The sequence below is a fragment of the Protopterus annectens genome, chromosome 1.part1 (genome assembly GCF_019279795.1).
Source record: "Protopterus annectens isolate FY-2018-M chromosome 1.part1, PAN1.0, whole genome shotgun sequence".
Classification (NCBI taxonomy): Eukaryota; Metazoa; Chordata; order Ceratodontiformes; family Protopteridae; genus Protopterus; species Protopterus annectens.
In genome coordinates, this window is record NC_056726.1 from 974807115 (window position 1) to 974831337 (window position 24223).

Below are 24223 nucleotides of genomic sequence, written 5' to 3' on the forward strand. Positions count from 1 at the left end.
GGAAGGTTTGTGATCTAAACTGTTGCAGCAGGACAAGATAGCCTACACCCTTCTAGGCTGGGAATTGCTGGGAATTGGCAACTGTTATTCTGAAAGCGTCTTTCTTCTGGTTTAAGCACTTGGGTTCCAAACCAGTTATTTTACATTAGGAAAGCGTGTGATCTACATTCTTGTGAGAGGAGAGGGTAGCCTAGACCCTTCTGAGCTGAGAATTGCTGGTGAAGGCTTAGTCTGTCTGTTATTCTAAGTATCTTTCTTCTGGTCTGTGGTCTGCACTCTTGTGGCATTACTGTCTAGACAGATTTTTTTAAATACTAGAACATCTAGTTTGCTCATAGCTGAGCATTGCTCATCAAGATGCTTGACTTATTGACATGTTCAATATTTAAGTTTTCCTCACTCCTCTCTATTAGATCAGTGGCCATGGATATGCACTTCCCTATTCTCTCTGTGGCCAATCTGGTTGAGATGGGTATTCTGAGGCATTGTAGCAGTTGCCTGATATACACTGACACCCATTTATTCTTAACAAAACAAATACTGTGTGTAAGAGGTGTAAATACACTTTAACGCTGGAGGCAAACCTCTATCATACAACCAACAAACTAATCTGACAGAGGTTGTCAGTGACACTTGCACCACACCTACTACACAGGGTAAAGACCTACACATAAAACTACTTATGCTGAGGCACTTACAGGTAACATTCTTAAACATTAAGACCTCCTGCACACAGTACAATTAAAGGAAGGGTCCTCAGCCATCATGTAAACAATCTGTTAAAACACCAGCCACAGCTACACATAGTAACACTGTATCCATTGCCTCCACTGCTAAACCCTCAAGGCAGACCAGCACATAGCCAAATTTCCTGGTCTTTCGAGATACTGTAGTGAGGCATATGAATGTCTCCTTTACCAGAGTGGGTATGGAGAGAGTCGAGGTTAGCTACCTTTCTGGGGCTAGGATCCGTGAAGTCACACAAACACTCAAGTCAATGAACCACAGGTACCAGTATGACTCTGTCATAGTCCATGTGGGTGACCTGAGATATACCTTCCTTGACTATATGAAGCAAAACATGATTGAACTCACTGATTATGTGTCTCAGGCAGGTATGAGCCTAGCACTGATCAGCATACTACCTTCTCCAAGGATAATGCCATGTTACCAACAGAAAATGTTTGACTTTAACAATTGGCTTAGTTTCTGGTGTCAGTCCGGGGGGGGGTACAGTATTTGATGGCCTGGGAGGACATAACTGACAGATGATGTGGCTTTGCCAGGGATAGTCTGCATGTATCCCCTCTAGGCTGCCGGATACGGGCAAAGACCTTTTCAACCCCTATAGATCCTTTTTTAGGCAATGCCAAACTGATAAACCTACCACCTTAACTGAACCTACAGTGATTAACTAGAGATATATGGACTGAAAATCTTCCACACAGAGACATTTCTTATACTGTTTTGTTTTTGAACCCACTATACTTGTATAGTGGGTTGTTTTCAGATTCCAGGGATACCACGGAGATTACTTGTTTTTTCTTCAGTTATATCTACAACCTCAAATGTAACACAACGGTGCACTGAACTAATTTTAAATGGAACCACCTCTATGGAGCCAGAGGATATAGCAGACCTAAATGCTGATAAATTCAGCTCTCTTTTCAACCACATCTCCCCGACACCTCTGAAGGAGATATCTTTGATCATATCTCCCCTGGCTAATACTAGTCATCCAATCCTCAAAGCTCTCCACAAGCAAAAACTACTGCATCTAAGTCTCTGATAATATCCCAGGATGCCTCCTGAATGAAACATGACCTATCAATCCCTTTAAAATCTCTTTTCAATCTTAGTCTTGTAATTAGCTTCATGCCTAGCAAATGGAGGTCTGCAACAGTTATCCTTCTGCATGAAGCTGGGCCATCTACAGACCTATAAATCTGACCTGTCTCATATGTAAATCTATGGAAAGAATTATTACGGATATTATAAGTAAAGACATATCAAATCTTCAGATACTGGATCCAGCACACTTTGGTTTCATCAAAGGCAGATTGTGCCTACTTAACCTGGTAAACCTTTTTGAGAAAGTCACCAAACACTGCCTTTCTTGACCTGGCCAAAGGATTCAACACTACTCCACATATGGGCATTGTCAACAAACTCATAAAACTAGGAGTAAATCTCTGTGTCACCCATTGGATAGCCAATTGGCTCACAGATAGGCCACAGGAAGTCAGGATAAGGGACTCTACCTCCATAAAAAGGTTAGTCAATATGGAATCCATCAGGGCCCAGTGCCAGGGCTGCTCCTTTTTGGCATCTACTTTTTGAAAGTCAAGGCTAATGTCAAAGGCCTCTGGTAGAACAAATTTGCAGATGACTGCAAACTCAGTACAGTTATAGAATTCCTCTAGGACACAAATACTCTCCATGAGAGCTTGTCACAGACTAATGTTTGATGCCAGAGCCACAGACTAAATCTGAATGCCAAAACTGGTATAACAGTATCCTTAGGAAAGTCATTCACCCCTGGGTATTACCACATAGACAATACACTCCTAAGAGTAAACCTAGGGACTTGGGAACATCTGTGGATAGTAACTGGGTCTTTAACCATCATATGTCTGCTGCTGTAAGGAAATCATTCCATATTGCATAACTTATAAGCAAGGATATAACATCCAGATCTAGGGATGTCATTGTCCCAGTGCACTCAGTTATCATTAGGCCAGTCATTGAGTACAATTCTCCCTTTGGTATATACCTGGCAAGGCATATGCAACAAATGGAATGCCCACAGGGATTCTTCAGAAAAATAATACAAGACATAAACCACATGGAATACATAGACTGCCTCAAAGCCTTATCTTTATATTCAGTCTCTGCAGACTACTGAGAAATCTATGCCTTGTTTACAAGACTTCATCTGATCCACCATTACTGGACATGTTGCATATCCACAAGTCCATAACATTAGATATACACAACTGCAGGACCCATACATAGCTCAATTGCAACATAAATAGAACATGCTGGAAGGACAGGTATGTTTCTCTGAGACTACTCCTACTCTGAAATAGTCTTCCCAACAATATGAAGCAGAGTTTATTCCTGACCCTATTCAAATGCAACCTGGGTCAATGGATGAGGAATCTGAAATGCAGTCTTGAACTGGCACCCATATAATTATTTGACTGGGTACAGCATGTAAAAGCTATGTCACCTAAAGCCAACTATATACCCCAGGGGAATTTATCCTGCCATTTATAAATGGGTAATGGCTAGGCTTTAAAAGGCCTCCTAGTGCAGTTAACCTGGTAATCGCCTGTGAACCTAAGCATCTACCAAACTTAAGTGTAGACAATTCACATTCTTAATAAATTATTAAACTTTTACCATTCTGTTCAAATAACTGAATGTGAGACAGGCTCAAAATAGAAGTGGTTCAACTGTGGCAACAGTGAAAATCAGTGGGAAAGTTATTAAATTGATATGTCTATACATAAGATTAAGTGAATTCTAAAAACAAAATCAAGAAAAACATTGGTTTAAATTAACAAAGTAACCACAAACATGTAAATACATCAGTAAGATGCAGAATATATAACATTTCAAAATTTCATATGGTGTAATGTATAAAATATAAGGTAACAGACTACTGAAAATATTCCTTATTCTACTGAAAATTTCACTTAATCCTTTTACATATATAGTTGACTAAAATCGCAATATCAGATACTATGCATGTATATAGATTGAGTCTGACACAATTTTACAGTTACATTTTTTAATTGGATATGTCATGAACAGGTCTATATTATGTTATCGAAGTTTTACAACTTCGAATGCCATATGATCAAACTCATATGTTCGAAGTTGTAAAACTTCAAAAATGTTAAAAAAAAGAAAAAGGAAAATAGTTACCTGATGGTTGTAAGCAGGGGGCAAGCCCCCGTGCACCCCCCACCCCACTGGTCTTTAAATATACCAACTCCAAGACCACACTACAATGCAGTACAGTGCAGTGCAGAAAGGGAAGATTTTCCTTTACTACACTGTAGTGGAGTTGGTATATTTAAAGAGTGGGGGGTGTGGGGGGAGCAGGGGGACTTGCCCCCTGCTTACAACTATCAAGTAACTGTTTTCTTTTTTTTCTTTTTTTTTCTAACATATTCGAAGTTTTACAACATCAAACATATGGGTTCGACCATATGGAGTTCCAAGTTGTAAAACTTCGATAATGTAATATAGACCCGTCATAAACAAGTTAGCATTATTATGCTTATCAGCATTATAGATAAAACTGATGTTATAAGGAAGCTAAAATGCCATATAAGAGCCAAAGTTACCCATTGTTAATACCAAAAATAATACTTGAATTTACTTAAAGCAATATATATATATATATATATATATATATATATATATATATATATATATTTTTTTTTCTTTTTTCTTTTTCTTCACTAATAAGTTACAGGGATCCCCTTAGATAGTTGTTTTTGTGCTATTAGTGTAAATTCTATGCACATAAACACTTCATATGCGTCTTTTACTTATCTTAAAAAAATAATTATTAATTATTAAGTGAGCGTGAACTGTGACATGTCAGATTACAGCCATCTGTAATTAAAGAAGAATTATGTTAAGAAGAACTAGAACAGAACTTATACAGAAATGATGTTAGACATGTTACCATCCATCAGAAATGACAGCCCTACAGTTAGAATAAACTGAATACTAGTATGCATTTATATGAGATAAACATTTCACCCTGCTGAGTAAGAGGGTCAGCAATGACATATGACAAGGGATGACTCAGCCCAGAGGTTTGACATCTTAGATTCAATTTGTAGGTAGGTCTTAAATGTGCAGATAGTGGAAGATAGTATGGGAATCCAACTGGGGGGGGGGGGGGTTGCAGGAAGCAGTCAAATGGGGAGGATCTAACTGGAATGGACCATGGCTAAAGTACACAAGAGTCAGCAATGGCCACGTTTAACATTTTTCATAAATAACCGGTCATATGCTACTTGCACATGCTAAATATTCTATATATAAATTAATGTTACAGCACTAGTTTTCCTGTTTGAGAAGCTAATTTCAGAGCTAATGAGGTAGTTGAAAACGTTCTACTATAGTACCACAAAAACTCAACACACCTAAAGATAAAAAAACAGAATTACAATGGTAAAATGAAGGCCATTCACTTCATTCACCCCCAGCACCCATCCCCGCTGCCTACCTGCATCATCTGCGTTGACTCTGCCAGGTTAAAAAAACAAAAAAGAAAAAATAATAATGGTTGCATTATTGTATTTTTTTCACCTAAAGAGTAGTAAAATCTCAGTTTCTAGTCGATCTTACTTCACCCCAATACACCTTAGTCCTGCAAAGTCAGAGTTACAACAGCCAAACAGCAGGGCCAACCATTTATTTATTTATTTAATTTATTTATTTTACATTTGTTGACCGGGATTGTCTGACTAAGCTGAAGAGCCCTTTAACAGCAGAGGCCGGGGGAGAAAAGCTCCAACATATTATACGATTTTCATTATAAATTAGCATTAAGCAGCAATGTTACGGGATTATTACAAGGCATTAAGTAGCAATACAATGTTATATAGTGTCAATAATCAGGAGTATAGCAAAACTATTTCAAGATGTATAGAAAGAAATATGTCATTAAGATGAATATAATTTTTGGAGTAAGTGGTTACAAAAACCCAGTTTTATCATACTGTAGTTGCATGAAGGCAAGACAATTACAACAGAATGTTTCTCTGAAGTGATTTGCTTAATAGATTTTAGAAGACAGTAGAAAGAGTAGTCAAGGAAGATTAGAGAGAGCTAGTGAGAAGAGTGAGTTAAGGGCAGAAAGTAGATTAAGGTATGATAAGCAGGGGATGTTTAAGGAGGGAGAGTGCAGTGGCAGGACCAGTGACCTTTAAAGTGCTCTTTGGTGGCTGTCTTAAATTGTTTAGAATGTGTAAGGGTCCTGATTTCTAGTGGGAGCCTATTCCAGGCAATAGTGGTGTGATAGCTGCACATGTTGTGTCCAAATTTAGCCTTGGGTTTGTAGATTTGTAGTAGGTCTTGGTTAGAGCATCGGAGAGGTCTGGGGGGAGAATAATGGGAGATGAGAGGGGATAGTGCTGGGCAGTAGGAAGGCTGGTATAGGATAGAATGGATGATCTGGAGCTCAGAGAGAAGAAGCTGGTGGGGTAATTCAAGCCAGTTTAGGTGTTTTAGAGAGAGACAGTGATTGGATTTGTAGGTTTGTTGGGCAGCAAATCTAGCTTCCTTGTTGGAGATAGATTTGAGTTTGGTTAGGAGTGCAGAGTTAAAATTTGTGAGAATTTGAGAATTGTACATTATACTGGGTAGAAGGTAGGTAAGAGAGAGAGTAATCTTGGCTTCAGAGGTAAGAAATTTTGTGTTACGGTAAAGGAGCCCTAGTTTTGAATGAGTCTTTTTGATACAGTTATTAGCATGCAAGTCAAATTTAAGCTGATCGTCGATCATTAAGCCTAAGAGCTTAGAGCTGGATTCTACCTGAATGGGAGTGTTATTAAGGGACTGTATGGAGAAGGAGGGTTTAATATTGTTGAACATTTTAAGTAGGAAGAGTAACAGCTTTGTTTTTTTAGGGGTAAGGAAGAGCTGGTTGTTGGAAAGCCATGTTTCAACTAAGTTAAAAGATGCCTGAGTAGCTTAGAAGAACTTAGAGGGAGAGTTGGCTGTGGTGATGACTGTAGAGTCATCTGCTTATTGACCTAAAGATGACTGAGGACAGGAGGTATAGAGCTGATTAGTAAAGATATTAAAAAGTAAAGGCCCTAGGATAGACTCTTGAGGTACACCCATTTTTACAGGGAGAGGATGGGAGGGAAGAGTGCAGAGTGCCATCTCACTGAATGAGATCTATTAGTGAGGTAGCTGGAGACAAATGCAACAGTATCAGAAGAGAAGTTGAGGTTATGCAGTTTGTGCAACAGAAGAGAGTGTAAGACAGTGTCAAAAGCTTTTGAGAGGTCCAAGAATAGGCAAGAAATAAGTTTAAGGTCGTCTATGGCTATAGACACAGTGCTGAGGAAGGACAAACAGCCAACATACCAACTGCCCCTTAATAATCTGAATTGACACAGTCATAATAATAATAATAATGGTAACATTAGTTTATATTTCAGGAAACCAAGAAACAGCCAGCTAGTAAACATAAACTGTTGTTCAAAACAAATATGTATATGGTCTGATGAAGCCACAGTTCGTGGTGAAAAGGCTTACCATCTATTAAAAAGTTTATTTGTTTATGTTATATGCGACTTGGTGCCGTACTTCGTATTACTGTTGCTATTTTCTTCATTAGTTTATATTTGTTGCACAAAGTGCACCAAAACAGTAGTCACAGATTTTATTCCAGATTGCCTCACACAAATACAGGTTAATCTTGCAAAGCCAGAATTATAACAGCAAACAACAGGGCCAGACATTTCATTTACATACAGCAGACCCTGCCATTGTAATTCTGGCTTTTTATGTTTAGGGGTGTTGAGTTTTTGTGGCATTGTAGTAGAACATCTACCATACTTCTTGCTCCCCTAAAGTATCTGAAATGACCCAGCCAAGATTAAAATAACAATAACAATAATGGTTATATTAGTTTTTTTCATTGCAAAGAAACAGTAGTTACAGCATGTAATCTAGCTTATCTTATCCAACTATACATTAGTCTTGCAAAGCCAGAATTACAATGGTAAACAGCAGGGCCAACCATTTCATCCACACTCAGCCCCCATCCCTACTGTCCACTCACATTATTTGGTTTAATCCTGCCAGGTTAAAAACAATAAAATAATGGTTGCATTAATACATATTTTTCAAACAATCAGTAGTCAGTCAATATAGCTTAGTCCTTCAAAGCCAGAGTTACAAAAGCCAAACAGCAGGGCCAATTATTTCAACCACAAACAGCCAACATACCAACTGCCCCTTAATTATCTGAACTGACCCAGTCATAATAATAATAATAATAATAATAATAATAATAATAATGGTAACATTATTTTATATTTGTTGCACACAGTGCACCGAAACAGTAGTCACAGCTTTTATTCCAGATTGCCTCACACAAATACAGATTGCTCTTGCAAAGCCAGAAATACAACAACAAAACAGCAGGGCCAATCATTGCATCCATAAACAACCCCCATGCCTATGACCTACCTAAAGTATCTAGTTGACCTTGCCAGGATTTAAAAAAACTCAATAATAATAATATTTATATTAATGAATTTTCATGCACCCAGACAGACACAACTTGTATCTCATCTTGCTAAACCCAAATGCATATTAGTCCAGCAAATTCAGAATTACAACAGCCCCTTTACCCAAATCATTTAATCCACAAACAGCTCTCGTACCCACTTCCTAACCTCCTAAAGTATCTGGATGAAACCACCCAGGATAAAAAAAAAGTGCAAGTCCTATTAGATAAAAATAATAATAATAATAATTTCACCCACAAACAGCAGCCATGCACAAATCACTTTATCCACGAACAGTCCCATACCCAATGCCTAACTTCCTAAAGTATCGGTTTTGAGCCTGCCAGGCTAAAAAAAGGAGCGCAAGTCCTACTCATTCATAAACAGCCCCCATACCCAAAAAATAATTTCATTCACAAACAGCCCCTGTGATGCCCCTGTACTGGCCCAGTAATCAAGGAACCTCAATCCTCACCACTAACACCAGTGAGGGACATGCACACTGGGAGGATGACAAGTACACACACAGTAAAGTACAATTTCCCTTAAGAGCACACAGAGATCACAGTCAGTCTGGGGATGGTATCTACCTCTCTCTCCAGATCCCCAATAAGACAGCCCACTGGCACATCTATAGAGTTAAGATTTCAGCCAAGTGGTCAAGCCAAAACCTCCAGCACCCTCTCTGTCCAATCAATGCTTCGTGTCCCTGCCCAAGTAGCTGACGCACACACACGCACACACACTTTGAGATTTGATTTATATACAGACACACAAACACTCCTGGGGAAGGCTGGTACAGGTTCCCTAGCTATGCCCATTTCTGCCCAGATTATAAGGTACTACCAGTTGCCACCAATCACCTTTTATCACCTACTATAAGGCCCTTCCCAAAGGGTGGCCAATTCTACAATGTTACTATTATCCAAATGGTAAGTGTGACCAAACTTTTAAGGCTATTTAAGTGTGGCCTATACAGTGTCACAAAATACATATGCAAGTACCGTAAGAACTTAAATATCTCTAAACAAACCATTCACAATTAAAAGGTTCAAATATATTTAATAATAAATAATAAAAGCACAATATAATACTCAATAACTCAACACAGTGACAACAGAGTTCAGAATCACAGGAAATATTTTAAAACAGCATTGCAGGACAGTCTCCCATAAATACAGAAAACATCTAGACTGATCTTACTATATTCCTATCTATCTTTAAGAGAAACTACATTCTAAATAACTTACGTACAGATCCAGGCAAGAAGTGCTGAATGAATATTTACAGTTCCAAGACAAGACACAAAATGCACATACTTACTCTCTGCGATACTTCTTAAATTACTATCAAACATTTCTGCTGGGTTATCTCAGATTACATAATTCTTGTCACTTCTGCCTTTAGTTCCCAGGCGAACAGAAACATTAACATTTAACACCTGTGTGTCAGAAATACTTATCCCTCAGAAGTTGCCTGGAACTGGAAGTCATAAAACCAGTTAAACACTTTTACCCTTGAAACCTGTATCATTTTTTTCCATACAATAGAAAGAATTTCTAGCTGCAGACATTCTGTCTTCCAGCTAAAATAAACTAACTTTATAGTACATCGTAAAAGTCTTTACTTTTCCACTTATTTTCTTAGAGTTTTGCAAGTTAACTCTGTATGTCCCAACTTCTATTATGAAAACATACATTTACATAGGCATATAATTCATATACATTTCTGTTCTTTTCCAGTAGGGTACACTGTGGTTATATTCTTGAAACTTAGTATATAACATACAGTTTACTTACATTTGTAAGACAAGCCTATGGATCATATTAATATTTACAATGACATAGAGTTATTTACAAAATTCTAGCTAGCTGGGCTGGCAGCTTCATAGCCCCATACCCAAAAAATAATTTCATCCCACAAACAGCTCTCATACTCACTGCCTAATTTCCTAAGGTATCTGGGTTGATTCTGGCATGTTAAAAATAGTGCAGGTGCTACTAGATTAAAAAAAAATAATAACATATTTTTTCATCCACAAACAGCCCCCACTGCAAGTACCTACCTACCTATAATGTATCTGGTTTGAGTAAACCTGGCATAATAAAAAAATAAATAATAAAATAGTGAAAGGCCTATTATTACATTTTAATAAAAATGCACTAGTAATAACCATTGCTAGCTTTTCCTCCTACTAAAAGCATTTTTTTCTTTCATTCTGCTGAGCAGGCTACCCATCTGAAAAAATTAGCTACAGTAAAAACCAAAAAGAAAACTGACTTGTTTGCATTCTATCTTTATTCCACAAACAGAACAATCAACAAAATGCACTGAACTTGGACAGTCAACTAATGATTACAAAGTTACAACAACAATAACTTAAATGTGAGTGGAGAGGGTACTTCAGGGCTTTTACTTCCTGGATGTTCCCTTCCTCACATACATCACTAGCCACATCACGTATGCATATAAGCTGCTATTGCATGACAAACGGCTGCCACTAACAGCTCAGTCCCCCCAGTAAATCCATGCACTTAAAATCACAATGAATGCAGGCATTTTTTTTCATTATTTATTTGACTAGTGTGGAACTCGGAACTTGAACACATGTGAACAGTTCGAGTTAATGGGCAGGAGAAAGTAGCTGCTGTGAGCTGCTTGTTTTAGTTTTAAACTATTTATTTATTTTATTTCAAATAAAAAACACACAGACACACACAAAGACACACGCACACACGCGCACACACACACACACACACACACACACACACACACACACACACACACACACACACAATGAATTCTCTGATGAAAGTTGGAGGGGCCTGCAGCCCAGTAGCCAGTGTCATGAGCTACCACTGTAGGACTCACACATTTCAAAACTTAGATTTAATGGCACAATTTTCTGAACATTTTCCCATATACATGCATATATATATATATATATATATATATATATATATATATATATATATATATATATATATGGTTCCCATTCAGAAGCCTGAAACATCATAAGCCTGAAAATCAAAATCCTGAAACCAAAAGCCTGAAAATTCAGAATCCTGAAAACTCAAAATCCTGAAAGCCCAAAATCCTGAAAGACCAAAATCCTGAAACTCAAAATCCTGAAAACACAAATAATGCTAATATGTCACTATAAAGACACTAATATCTACCAACTGACCCTGACCCTAACCCTAACCCTAAGGTCCGTCACTATCGCACACTCACCTGTCCCGCGCCCTAAACCTAACTCACTTAAACCGCCCCTAACCCCAATATTTGTCACTATTGCATACATGCCTAACCTGCCCTAACCCTAACTCACTTAAACCGCCCATAACCCTAAAATAAAACCAACCGCACACTTACCTGACCCCAACGCATGACCTAACACCACAGGGCTAACAATAGCAAAGCCACAATGACATCAGTATGTCTATTTTGTGTTTTCAGGATTTTGAGTTTCAGGATTTTGGTCTTTCAGGATTTTGGGCTTTCAGGATTTTGAGTTTTCAGGATTCTGAATTTTCAGGCTTTTGGTTTCAGGATTTTGATTTTCAGGCTTATGATGTTTCAGGCTTCTGAATGGGAACCATATATATATATATATATATATATATATATATATATATATATATATATATATATATATATATATACACACACACACACACACATATATATATATATATATATATATATATATATATATATATATATATACACACACACGCACACACACACACACACACACACATATATATATATATATATATATATATATATATATATATATATAGGCTAGTAAGTGTCAGCCTTAACTATGGGATAGACTCACACTATTATAGCATCAACAGATATGCCAGATATATTATAGGCATTGTTATTGGAAGGCAGAAGAGGGAAAATAGTTATTCTCACTCTTCACAAACACAACGCTTTAATGTCATACCTAAGCTGAAACAGATTTACCAATGAAGCACAAAATAGAAACATGCACAGTACATGCATTTTACTAAACCCATAGTAAAAGCATAGCTCATTTCCTTACTTGAAAGCTAGAGGAAAATAATTGTTTTGAAATGTTAATTTATAACTAGAATAGTAGGAGACAGGTGGTTAAAGGATAGATTGCTGATTATGAGCTCAAGAACAGAGAAAGAATGAAGTAAATTATAGGTTATATGGCTTCCACTTTTTGTGGTACTCGAACTGTTCATATAACTGGTTTATTTCCCATAAAATAGAAAAAAAATGAGTTGTCACTTCAAATAACCAAGTAAATTTTAAGTTACCATAAATGTCATTGTCATCAATAGAGTATTATGATACAGTGCAATAAGAGCTCCTCCTCGGTGACCTTATTTAACCGCAAACTAAATAATTGGATGGGAGACTGCACATTCACCTCTGGGGTGGCACCCATGTCCCTCATGGACAGGGGTAACTGATGTTGATCACAGACCCACTCTGTTCATAATTTCATTCTGCAAGCTACCCTAAAAGAACAAATGGGGATACTTGGGGTTAACATGGCTAGGCTTGTAAAGCCTCTAGGGCCACTAGCCTAGTAACCTCCTATGAACCTATGTTGATGTTAGTACTAAAGTCTGGTAGTACTACAAAAACTTGCGCATGATTTAGCATTTCCTCCTTTAATAAAACTGTAATTGTGGTAATATAAATATCCATTCAACATTTGGGAGAAGACACTGAAACTTGAATAATATAATTACAGCACTTCTCCAAATGTATCCTAAATTGCATTGACCTACATGTTCTCAGACCATCCATAGACAAGCATTTCATAGCTGCCTTGATGTTAAATATACAATAAAAAATAGAGTTTATAACACAAAATGAAAATATTTTCCTTAAAAAGCTTGCCCAGCCAGGAGGCCTACAATGCCAACTGTAGGCAGTACCGAGCATGCACAATGTAAAAAGCTGAATGCTTCCTGCAAGTAAGAAATTGTAACATTTGGGGAACATATTTCCTGAGGCACTTCCATATAGTTCCTTACAGCTATGTGCTATCTTTGTGCTCTTGATGACTTTATATTGTGTGCCTTTCAAATGTAATGTTTTAAAACGGGTTTATATTAGTTGATTGAACTTCCAAAAGTTCGACAGTCATATGGTCAACACCATATAAATCGAACTTTTGAAAGTTCAAACATTTTAATGGAGATCTCCGTACAGGGTGGAATGGGAAGATTTCCCTTTTCTGCACAGTAGTGCAATTTCGGAGTTGGTATATTTAAAGAGTGGGTGTGTGTGTGTGGGGGGGTGCAGATGGGCATGCCCTCCTGCTTAATAGTTTAGGTAGGTTATTTGTGTAGTTTATTTATTTATTTATTTTTATTAGATGTTTGAACTTTTAAAAGTTCAATCATATGGTGTCAACCATATGACGGTCGAACTTTTGGAAGTTTGATCATCTGATATAGACCCTTTTAAAACTTTATTAACTCCATACAGCATATTACATTCATGTGCAATCTGCTTATACTGTGACATGAGTTATATTATGTCCATTTATAGTTAAAGAATTAGAAGAGAAATGATGTTAGACATCCATCAGAAATGACAACCCTACAGTTAAAGTCAACGAAGTACTAGTATACATTTATATGAGATAAACATTTCATCCCACTGAGAATGAAGGTCAGCAATGACACATGAGACAAGATGACCCAGCTCAAAGATTTAACATTATAAATTCAAGTTAGAGGTAGGTCTTCACATCACATAAATGGTTGGCTGCTTCATTTTCTGCTCTACATCTATCCTACCTACTGGCTTCCCCTGTGAGTTAACCCTCCCCTTCTACTTGTATGACTCTCACTCTTGTAGTATTCTCATATTTCTTTCTAATGCTTTTTCACTTTCTCCGGCCATTCTCCCCGCATTCTAGACAGTTTCTTCTATCTTTTTCCCATATCCAGAAACCTCCTGTATAATTCACACTCATCTGCTGTTTTTGTCCCTTCCAGTTTTGATTGATGACGGTTTTACCTTTTGTACTAAGCAGTCTGATGATGTTCATTTCTCTTTGTTTCCAGATGCTGTCCCCTTTCTTTATGCCCCACAAACATAATCCCCAGAATCCCCAGACATTCTCTACTTTCTTTTGAAACATGTCTTTATATCTTCATGCCTCCTTTTTGACTTCTTGTGCATCATTCCTGCCCTTCCTCCTGATTCTTCCAGGAGCTACTCTCCCCTTTCTGCTTTTCTTTACAAATGTCACGGGGCTTAGATGCCATCTGCGCAGTATTCTCAGGTTTTGATGTCCCTCTACATATTCTTTCTGCATGTGCCTCCCTGCTTCAATGTTTTGCCATTATACAGAAATTTCCTTCTATCCTTCCTATCTTTCTTTCCCGGTTATTTCTTCTCTCCTTTACCCTTGTCCATTCTTTGCTTTAACACCTAATAGATCTGTTTCATCCTTTGCTTCCTTAATCTCATACATTTCATCTAAGGTGCCATCTCTCTTTTTTGCCATTCTTTCCTGCCTGTTCCTTTCTCCTCTTGCCTGTCTGTTTCATTTTCTAGGTCTCTATGAGTACCAAGTTCTAACATTGGACCTCTGGTATTCAGTATTTCTGTATTAATTCCTCCACTGCTTTTTCATTTTTGTTCCCTACCTTAGCCCTCCATACTTCTGTTTCCCATTTCATGCATCTCAGTTTTTTTTAGTGTTACTTTATTCATATCCTTTAGTAAGCTTCTCAATATCTCCCTTTGTCTCTTTTGCTTAACTTCCTTCTCTTACGTTTTTGTACTGTGAATGATAGTACATGTCATTTCATATGTCTGGATATGTGGAAGTGCCCCCATCACTGTTTTCCCCTTGCCTTTATTGATCCAGTCCTGTAGTTTTGCATTTGTTGCAGCCTTTTATTCCTAGGGTCTATTTGTGTGTTTCACAGTGGATGGGGAATAACTGATAGTATCATCATCTTTGCTGCATTAATTCTCCCAAGCGGAGGGTGTCCTTTACCTTTTTTTTTTATCTTCCTCCAGGTTTTCCCTTATTGTCTCTCTCACTGTGTTCCCAACATAGAGCCCTAGGTACTTGGGGAAATCTGTCTTTTCATCTCACGTATTCCCCCTTTCCACTTCCCTTTTCCTAATCTTACTATCAGTATCATCTTGTACCAGAGTCCTGCTACTTCCTTAATTTTCTCAAATGTCTCTTTTATAGTTCTCATTGCTGCAGCTACATCCTCTGACATTAACATGTAGTCATCTCAGTATAGCACAAATTAAGATTTTATCCCTACTTTTCTTCAAGCATTGCTAAACTGTGTCCAACTTCCATTGCCAACTCCTTTATCACAAGTGGACAGAGGCCTGTGAATAGCAGGAGCCATGTCGTGTCCCCTGTCTGTCCTTGTCCCATCAGATATTTCTCCATTTATGAGAATTTCAGTTTCTGGATGATTGCATATGGCCTGTATCCAGTGTATGATCTTTTCCCCTGTCTGCCTTCACTGCAGTATCTTCCATACAAATTGTCACCTCACCATATCAAAAGCCTTCTGCAGCTCAAACAGCATAATCTCACCTTTTCCTTCCTACTTCAATTTGTCCCTGTGCATAATTTCCAGCAGGTCCCACCAGTTTTCTTTTTCCTGACTTTGTTTCCTCCATGGAGCCATTTCCCTCACTTAAATTATTTTTAGCAATACTTTATCCTGTCTTTCTGCCAACACTTTTGCCAGAATCTTCATTAATCAAAGAGAGAGGTTTATAATTTCTCATGTCCTCTCTTGCTCCTCCCCTTCAAGTGTCCTGGTTATTCTGGCCCTACTCATGCTTTTACATATTTTCACTGAGTCCTGCATTCTCTTTTATTCCTCCTCTAGAACCTTCCACATTTTGTCCCCTCCCCATTTATAGATCTCTGGGAGGAATACATCTGGCTTTGTACCTTTTCTGTTCTTCATCTTGTGTATGGTTTTCCTTATCTCATGCCTTGTCACCTTTACATATAGCTTGTATATGTTTGTCCTCCAGTATACCTTCCACTACATTCTTTCCCAAGCTCCATTCTGAGACTTCTATCCCTTCCTGGTGTTTGTGAATCTCCCTATAGTACTCCTTTAATATTTTCCTGATTATCTCATTCTCTTCTAAATATTTTCTATCTCCTCCATTTGTCCTCTGTACCTCTATCTCTGCTTCTGCTTGTATGTTTTGTCTAGTTGCTTCCCTTGCACCTCCCCCACTATCCACCAGTAGTCCCTCTGGTACCACTGTGGAATTTCTTGTTCCATATGTCTTTTTATTTGATGTGTAGTACTTCCCTTCATCCATTTCTTCCAACTCTAGCTCTCTTTCTAGCTCCTCACTCACCTTTCCATCTTTCCTCCTCTTCCTTCTTTCTGTGCTCATCAGTTTTCCCTTGACAGTGACCTTGAGCCCATCCCACCCACCTTTTCCAGTTTGTCCTTGTCTTTCACATGGCCATGTATTGACTCCTTTATTAGTCCTTGTAGTTTTTCCTTGTCTCCTTCTGTTTATAGCTAGCAAACCTCCACCACTACTCTGGTTTTCTGTTCTTGAACACTTACTTTACGTCTCACTGCTTCATGATTTGATATGTGTCTCTCCATTATCTGGATGTATTTCATTATTTCTATTAGTATTTTCATCTTTGATAATCTGTCTAACCTACTTGTCTGTATCAAAATGTTCCTTGTGAAATAACCTGTTTAACCGGTCTATATTATATATCTGAAGTTTCAAAACTTCGAACCTCATATGTTAGACAACATATGAGCCAAGTTTGAAACTTCGAAAATATAATAAAAAAAAAAAAAAAAAACTACCTAATGCTCTGAGCAGGGGGGCAAGCCCCCTGCACCCCCCACACCCCCCTACTTAAACATACCAACTCTGAGATCGCACTTCATTACAGAAAAGGGAAATTTTCCCATTCTGCACTGTATGGAGCCATTGCTATTAACCTTCAGACTTTTCAAAGTTCGATCATATGGTGTCGACCATTTCACATTCGAACTTTGAAAAGTTTGAATACTTAATAGGGACCCATTTAACCTATTTGTCTGAACCAAAATGTTCCTTGTGAATGTATATTCCCTCTTGATTGGATACTTTTTCTCCATATGTCCACTCACCCTTCCTCTTTCACTCCTTGGTCTACTTATTGTCTCATCTTCTTGTTATATTCTCTCCTTCCATACAGCTTGTTTTTGCCACTTCTCTGGTGACATTGTAGTCTGTCCATTATCTCTGGTGACATTGTAGTCTGTCCATTATCTCTATTACATCTCTTCTCATCTGTGCTCAGTTAACAAAAAAAAAACCTTGTAGAATCCTGCTCCCTCCCTGTTTGGTGATTATGTTTCCTGTTGTCTAGCATGCATCTTCTACCCTTCCCTTCCAGATGATCCATCTATTTATCTTTCCACTTTCTCTGTGGTTATCTTAAGCTCTCTATAAGATGCAACTGCTACTCCCCTCTTCCATTCTTCTGTCTTCCTGTCCATTTCTCCCTTTGGTCAGTCACAACACAGTATATTCTTCCCATCTCTGATTATCAGTTTTGCTTCTTGTAATAGAGTAATGTCTCCCCATCCTCTTTAACATTTCCTGTATTCTTCTTCTGATCCCCCAGTCCCCCAATATTTAACATAATTAGTTGCATATTCCTTGTTTTTACCCATCCCTCACTGTTTTCCTGTTTGCTTCAATATAGTATAACCCTTCCTCTGGGCTTACCCTTAAAGCTCAAAAATGTATTCTTTTGCACATGCCTGTGCCTGGACCCCTCATTCCTATCTGGAGCCTCTAGATCCTTGCCATTTAGCTTTTGTATACGTAAGGGTATATGGACATGGGCCTTTTAAGACTTTCTTTTGTTCTTTTCCAGTATCCCTCACGCTAATAAATTTGCATGTCAATCAATTACAGATGTCAGTTTTTTCTTTTTTTTTTAACATTACAGTATTCACATTTATTGGTCTCCCTTCCCCACTATTACTCACCAGTCTGGTACAATAGTATTATTTCTGTGATAATGCAGCATTTTTATTTTTGTTTGTAGTTTTACAGCTCTTTACTATGCTACGTATATACTACCATCAGTTTATTTCACATTTGTCTGTGAATTGTTCTTTACCTTACTCTTTCCCTGTCCACCCTTGCATTAATTTCATGCTCCCTAGTTGTTACATCAGCAATTATTACTTATTTTTTTATGACTTGGACATTAAACTTTTGCTTACTGCAATGTATTGAACATTGTTATATAACTATGAAAAAATATCACTTACTGTAGAGGCTTTCCATTATACCCCGCTTGACTGCATTACACATCATTGCTCTGTGAATTTATTCAGTACATCCCATTGTTTGTAAACTTTTGATGTTAAGTTTTCCCTACAGCATGTTTCACAAGATAAGGATCTCTTTCATTTAATACATTTTCCTGCCATGTTCACAGTCCCCTGCCTTTCATTATCCATTCCTTCCACTTATTTATTGCTTCTCTCTTTCTGCGGTCACTTTCATTCCTTCTGTAGTCCTCCTGTCTTCTACCATTTTGACTCTGCAGTCCAGCATAAATGCTTCTATCCACCTTTAGTCCCTCATTTGTCCAGTAGTTCACTACTGAGTTGTATGAAACACTGTCCTCCTGTATATTTAGAGTTCTCCCTTGTCTGTCTCTGTTTTTGCTTCTCCATCTCTATTTTTGGGCCTAAGTCTCTCTTGGGAGAGGCTTCTTGCTCTTCCATCCCTTTGGTATAAATCTTTCATTTGATTACTCCCTCTACCATCTAGTCTTTTTTCTCATCTCCTTGTGGTTGCCAGTGTGATTTGTTTATTTCCTGTTTGTCTCTTTTACTGACTGACACTTCTTGGTCTCATCTTCTTCACTGTATGGGTTTCAGCATGTGACTTGGCACATCCTCCCAATGTCTCTGCATTACCTGTCCTACATCTAAGGTTATACTCCCAGCCCTTGTCCCCTAACTTAGATTTTTATTGCCTGTGTTGTTCAGCTGTCTCTGATACATTTGTTTAAACTTTTGAACATTTTCCATATTGTATAGCCTGAACTATTCCCTTTCTTGTTGTAATTCCAGAATTGTGAGGTACTTCAACAATGCAGCTATTCCATTCAGTCTTAATTCATTTAATACCTCCGCCATAGCATTCCTTCTCTTATAGAGTATTTCCAAATAATATTTAACCAGCTTTATGAATATCCCCTGCAATGAGATAACTTTAAGACCTTTTGCATACCTTACTATTTCATTTTTTTACAGCAAAGAAATGGAAACATGCCATAACATGCATGGGTCTGCTTTCTGCTGCTGTCACGGCCGGCCTTAGGCATAGGTGAACTAGGCGACCGCCTAGGGCACCGTACAGGCCGGCCTCAAAAGGGCGCAATTTACGGACTGGAGTTCTGCTGTGACGACCCCTAACTGGGAAAAGCCGAAAGACAACAACAACATTTGTTTTTCAAATTTCACCACCGCCCATAGAGGCTAGCAATTGCGCCCTCAAAAGGGTGCAATTTACGGACCGGTGTTCTGCTGTGATGACCCCTAACCGGGAAAAGCCGTAAGACAACAACAACATTTTTTTTTTTTAAATTTCACCGCCGCCCATAGAGGCTAGCAATTGCGCCCTCAAAGGGGCGCAATTTATGGACCGGAGTTCTGCTGTGACGACCCCCCTAACCGGGAAAAGCCGAAAGACAACAACATTTCTTTTTTAAACTGTGCTTGCTTGAGTGAAGCTCATGGCTAGTTACACATATGTGGACATGATGAAATGACTGGTCTCAGCAAGCTATTTGAAAAAAAACAGTGCTAGTGCAATATTTGTTTGCAGCTGCCTGCTTTCGCAGTTAATTGGTATGGAGTCATTGTTCATAGGTTCATAGGTTCATACTAGGCTATCTGCCCGAGGGCATTAACAAGCCTAGCCCATAGTTTTGTGGCTTACGCCACCCCTTTAGTATGGGGAACTATACCCATTATTTTGCTGTGCCTCTGTCGAGCAGTGACACTGAGGTAATCCCTGGGGTATATCTGTGATCTCCCATCCATTGGTCAAGATTTCTCTTGAACAAGGCCAGCGAGGTGCTCTGCCTCACATATACCGGGATTTTATTCCACAGCATAGGGAGTCTTTGGGTGATGAATCTATCCCTCCAGCACGTCCTATTAATAGCCGTGTCGAGGTTTAAGTCTCCCGCCCTTGTGGCTCTGACGGATCTAGATTTTTGAGGTGAAGCATATTCATCAAATCTGGGTTTGACATGGCCTTGTATGTTAGGCAAAGGTCACCTCTGAGCAAGCGTGCGACTGAATAGAGCTGGAGTTCTTTCAGTCGGGCAGCATAGGACAGATGTTTGAGACCCTTTATCCTTTTGGTGAGGAACTTTTGTGGCCTCTCCAGCTGCTGCAAGTTTCGGGTCAGATACATTCGAATGGGGCATTGTACTCAATCATTGGTCTGATGAGTGATGAGTATAGGAGACTATGACCTCCCTTGATCTAGATGAGAATCCCTTCATGATAAGGTGGGCAATGCAGAAGGTCTTCCTAACTACTTTAGCTACATGGGTGTCGAATGACAGACTACTATCAACCTGGGTCCCCAGGTCCCTGATAACTTCTTCTGTGCTCAGTGGATTGCCACCTATTTGGTAGCTAGGGGTAACCTTGTTTTTCCCGAAGGGTATGACTATGCATTTTTTGGCATTTAACTTTAGGCCATGGCTCTGGCACCAGTTATCCGTTTCTGTGAGACCCTTCTGAAGGATATCTGTGTCAGATGTGTTTTCTACTATGGCGCCCAGTTTGCAGTTTGCACTTGCTCAGTGCATGTGCCTCACATATCGACTGTTTATTTCAAGATGCGGAAAGTTTCAAAGAACTAAGAGAAAATTGCTTTTTGTTTCTCAGGGAACTAAACCAAGACTGGAAAAGGGAACAATCAGTGTATGTTGAGTAAATAGTATGTACTGTGCTGCTATATGTTTTACTGCTGTATTTGACAACTCGGTCGCCGCAAGCACACTCATAACTCTATGTTTCAGGCAGAACTTTCACAAAATAAACAGCAAGTCATTTACAATGCTTGATGCTTGCTGTTGGTTATAGAATTTCTAAGTTTCTTGCAGAAGCCAGAAGATTTGTTGATAGTGGTTTTCTCACACATTAACATATTATTACCTTGCTTCTACAACCGGCAAATTCTTAAAAAAAAACAAAGGTTATTCTAAAGAGAATGCCACTGTCTTTCACTACAGAAAACGTCCTTCCCACAACATTAATTTGTTCATCAGTGTACAACCTGTTGCTTCTTAACTATTGCTTATTTCTTTCAAATAATCTTTTTTGCATTTCCTTATGGCAGAAAGTCTTCTACTACAAGAACCTTAAACTCAATACCTGACCCTCCCTTGGATATAAAATTTTGATACTGAGTTTAAAAAACACATGAACATGCTATGGGGCTGTTAAAATAATGTACTCCAACAATCCCCCTCCCAAATAAATGTTGGCTTTTTGTGCTGCATACTTCTTCAGGGGAGGAAAGTTTAGTGCTGCTTATGCCATGTCTGTTTGTGTTAGTAGCAGAACAGGTAGAACACTTGCTTTTGATGCAGAAGGCTGTGGGTTCTACTCCCACAGTATATAGATGGATTGCTAATACTCTAGTATGTTGTACTTTTAAAGGGGGGTGGATGCTGCAGTCCTAAGAATGTCTGCCTAGGCAGAGATACCTAATACCTATGAAGCTATTATCAGTTTGCCATCCATTCCCCATTGCAATATTACTAGTTTATCATTTTTTTAATGTAACATAGGCAATTTATTCCTCAAGGGTAACAGAGGCACTTTATTTGTCGATGAAACAATGAAATATGAAGTTGTTTGCTAGCAGCAACCTCTTCGTTAGTTACAGATCTCTTTAATATGGAATTATTTAGATGACTTTTACTTCTGCAGAAGTTGTGCATATTTACGGATACTGGTGGATTGTAGAAGATTAAGTAGACTTTTATGATGAAAATATTCTGAACTGTGAAGTTTTCTCATTACTGGTTCATGCATTTTGTTTCATTGCTTACTGGAAAAATGTTCAAACCAATAAATGTAACACACTAACAAGTGTGCTGTATTATATAAGGAATATAATTTAATACAATCAGGAAGGTGAATCAAAGAATGCATACATGTATGCATGGCTCTAAAAATGTGTTTGAAAACAGCCCAGAGGAAAGTCAAGGATCAAAATCATGGGCAAATTTTAAGCTTTACTTTTGTTACTAAAGCAATGGGTAAAGGTAAACAGTTCACACCACATTACCTTGACCTAGCCAAGCCTTTTGACACAATCCCCTACTCAGATGTAGTACAGAAAATGAATAATGTCAGAGCAAACACTTGCATCACTAGCTGGATTGCCAACTTGCTCACAGGATGCAGGAGATCAAAATAGGGGAAGAGACCAGTCACTAATGGAGTCCCCCAGGGTTTGGTGCTGAGTCTTTTTCTGTTTGGCATATACATCTCAAAAGTAAAAGGAAATACCAAAGAGCTTTGGCCAGCTAAGTTTGAGATGATTGAAGAGCAGTTATTGAACCCCCAAATGACTTAACCATCATGCAGGAAGGTTTGTTTGAAATAGTAACTAGGGTCAAAATCATGACAATGCCCTCTGAGAACTGACCCAATTTGTTTGGCATTTGGGAACTTGTGTGTACAGTGACCTAACTTTTGACCAATATGTGCCCAGAGTCATAAGAAAGCCTTTCTATATTGCACAGCTTATAAACAAATTAATTGTGACTAGATGTAGAGATGTTGTTGTCCCCCTTTACAAAGCTCTCATTAGGTCAATTATTTTGTATAATGCTGACTTTGGCATGTATCCATCCAGACCCATGCAGCAACTGGAATACCTTCAGAGATACCTTAAAAGGATACAAGTCCTACTTTCTAAGTCTATAAGAGCAATATTTATAATCTGCCCCTGTTTGGGGGCCTTTGTCTCCTCCATAATTTTTGCCTTTGTTCAGATTTCTTGTTTCATAGTTTCATAGTTTCATAGTATAGTACTAGGCTATCTGCCCTAGGGCATTTATAAGCCTAGCCAAAGTGTATGTGGCTTTCGTCACCTCATGTAATGATACAAAAGTGTACAATTTAAATTAAATTTAGTTTACTGTGCCTCTATCTAGCAATAACACAGAGATGACCCCCGGGGTAAACCTACGATCACCCATCCATTCGTCCAGATTTCTCTTGAAGAGAGTCAGTGAGGGGCTCTGCCTAACATGGACAGGTATCCTGTTCCAGAGTGCGGGAAGCCTCTGTGTTATGAATCTGTCCCTCCAGCTTGTCCTATTCATATTTGTGCTGAGGTTTAGATCTTTAGCTCTCGTGGCTCTGATGGATTTGGATTTTTTGAGGTGGAGCATGTCCATTAATTCTGAATTGGACATGGCCTTGTACGTAAGGCACAGATCACCTCTGAGCAGGTGGTATGCTACTGAATAGAGCTGGAGCTTTTTCAGTCTGGCAGCATATGACATATGCTGGAGACCCTTGATCCTCTTGGTAAGGTACTTTTGGGGTCTGTCCAGCTGCTGCAGGTTCCGGGTGAGGTACATACCAAATGGGGCATTGTACTCAATCATAGGCCTGATAAGGGAGGAATATAAGGGTACAATGACATCCTTTGATCTGGATGTGAATCCCTTTATGATAAGGTGGGCAAGGTAGAAGGTCTTTCTAACCACTTTGGCAATGTGGGTGTCAAATGAGAGGTCACTGTCAACTTGGGTCCCCAGGTCTCTGATTACGTTTTCCGTACTTAATGGATTACCACCTATGTGGTAATTTGTGGGTGCTTTGTTTTTTCCAAAGGGGATGACT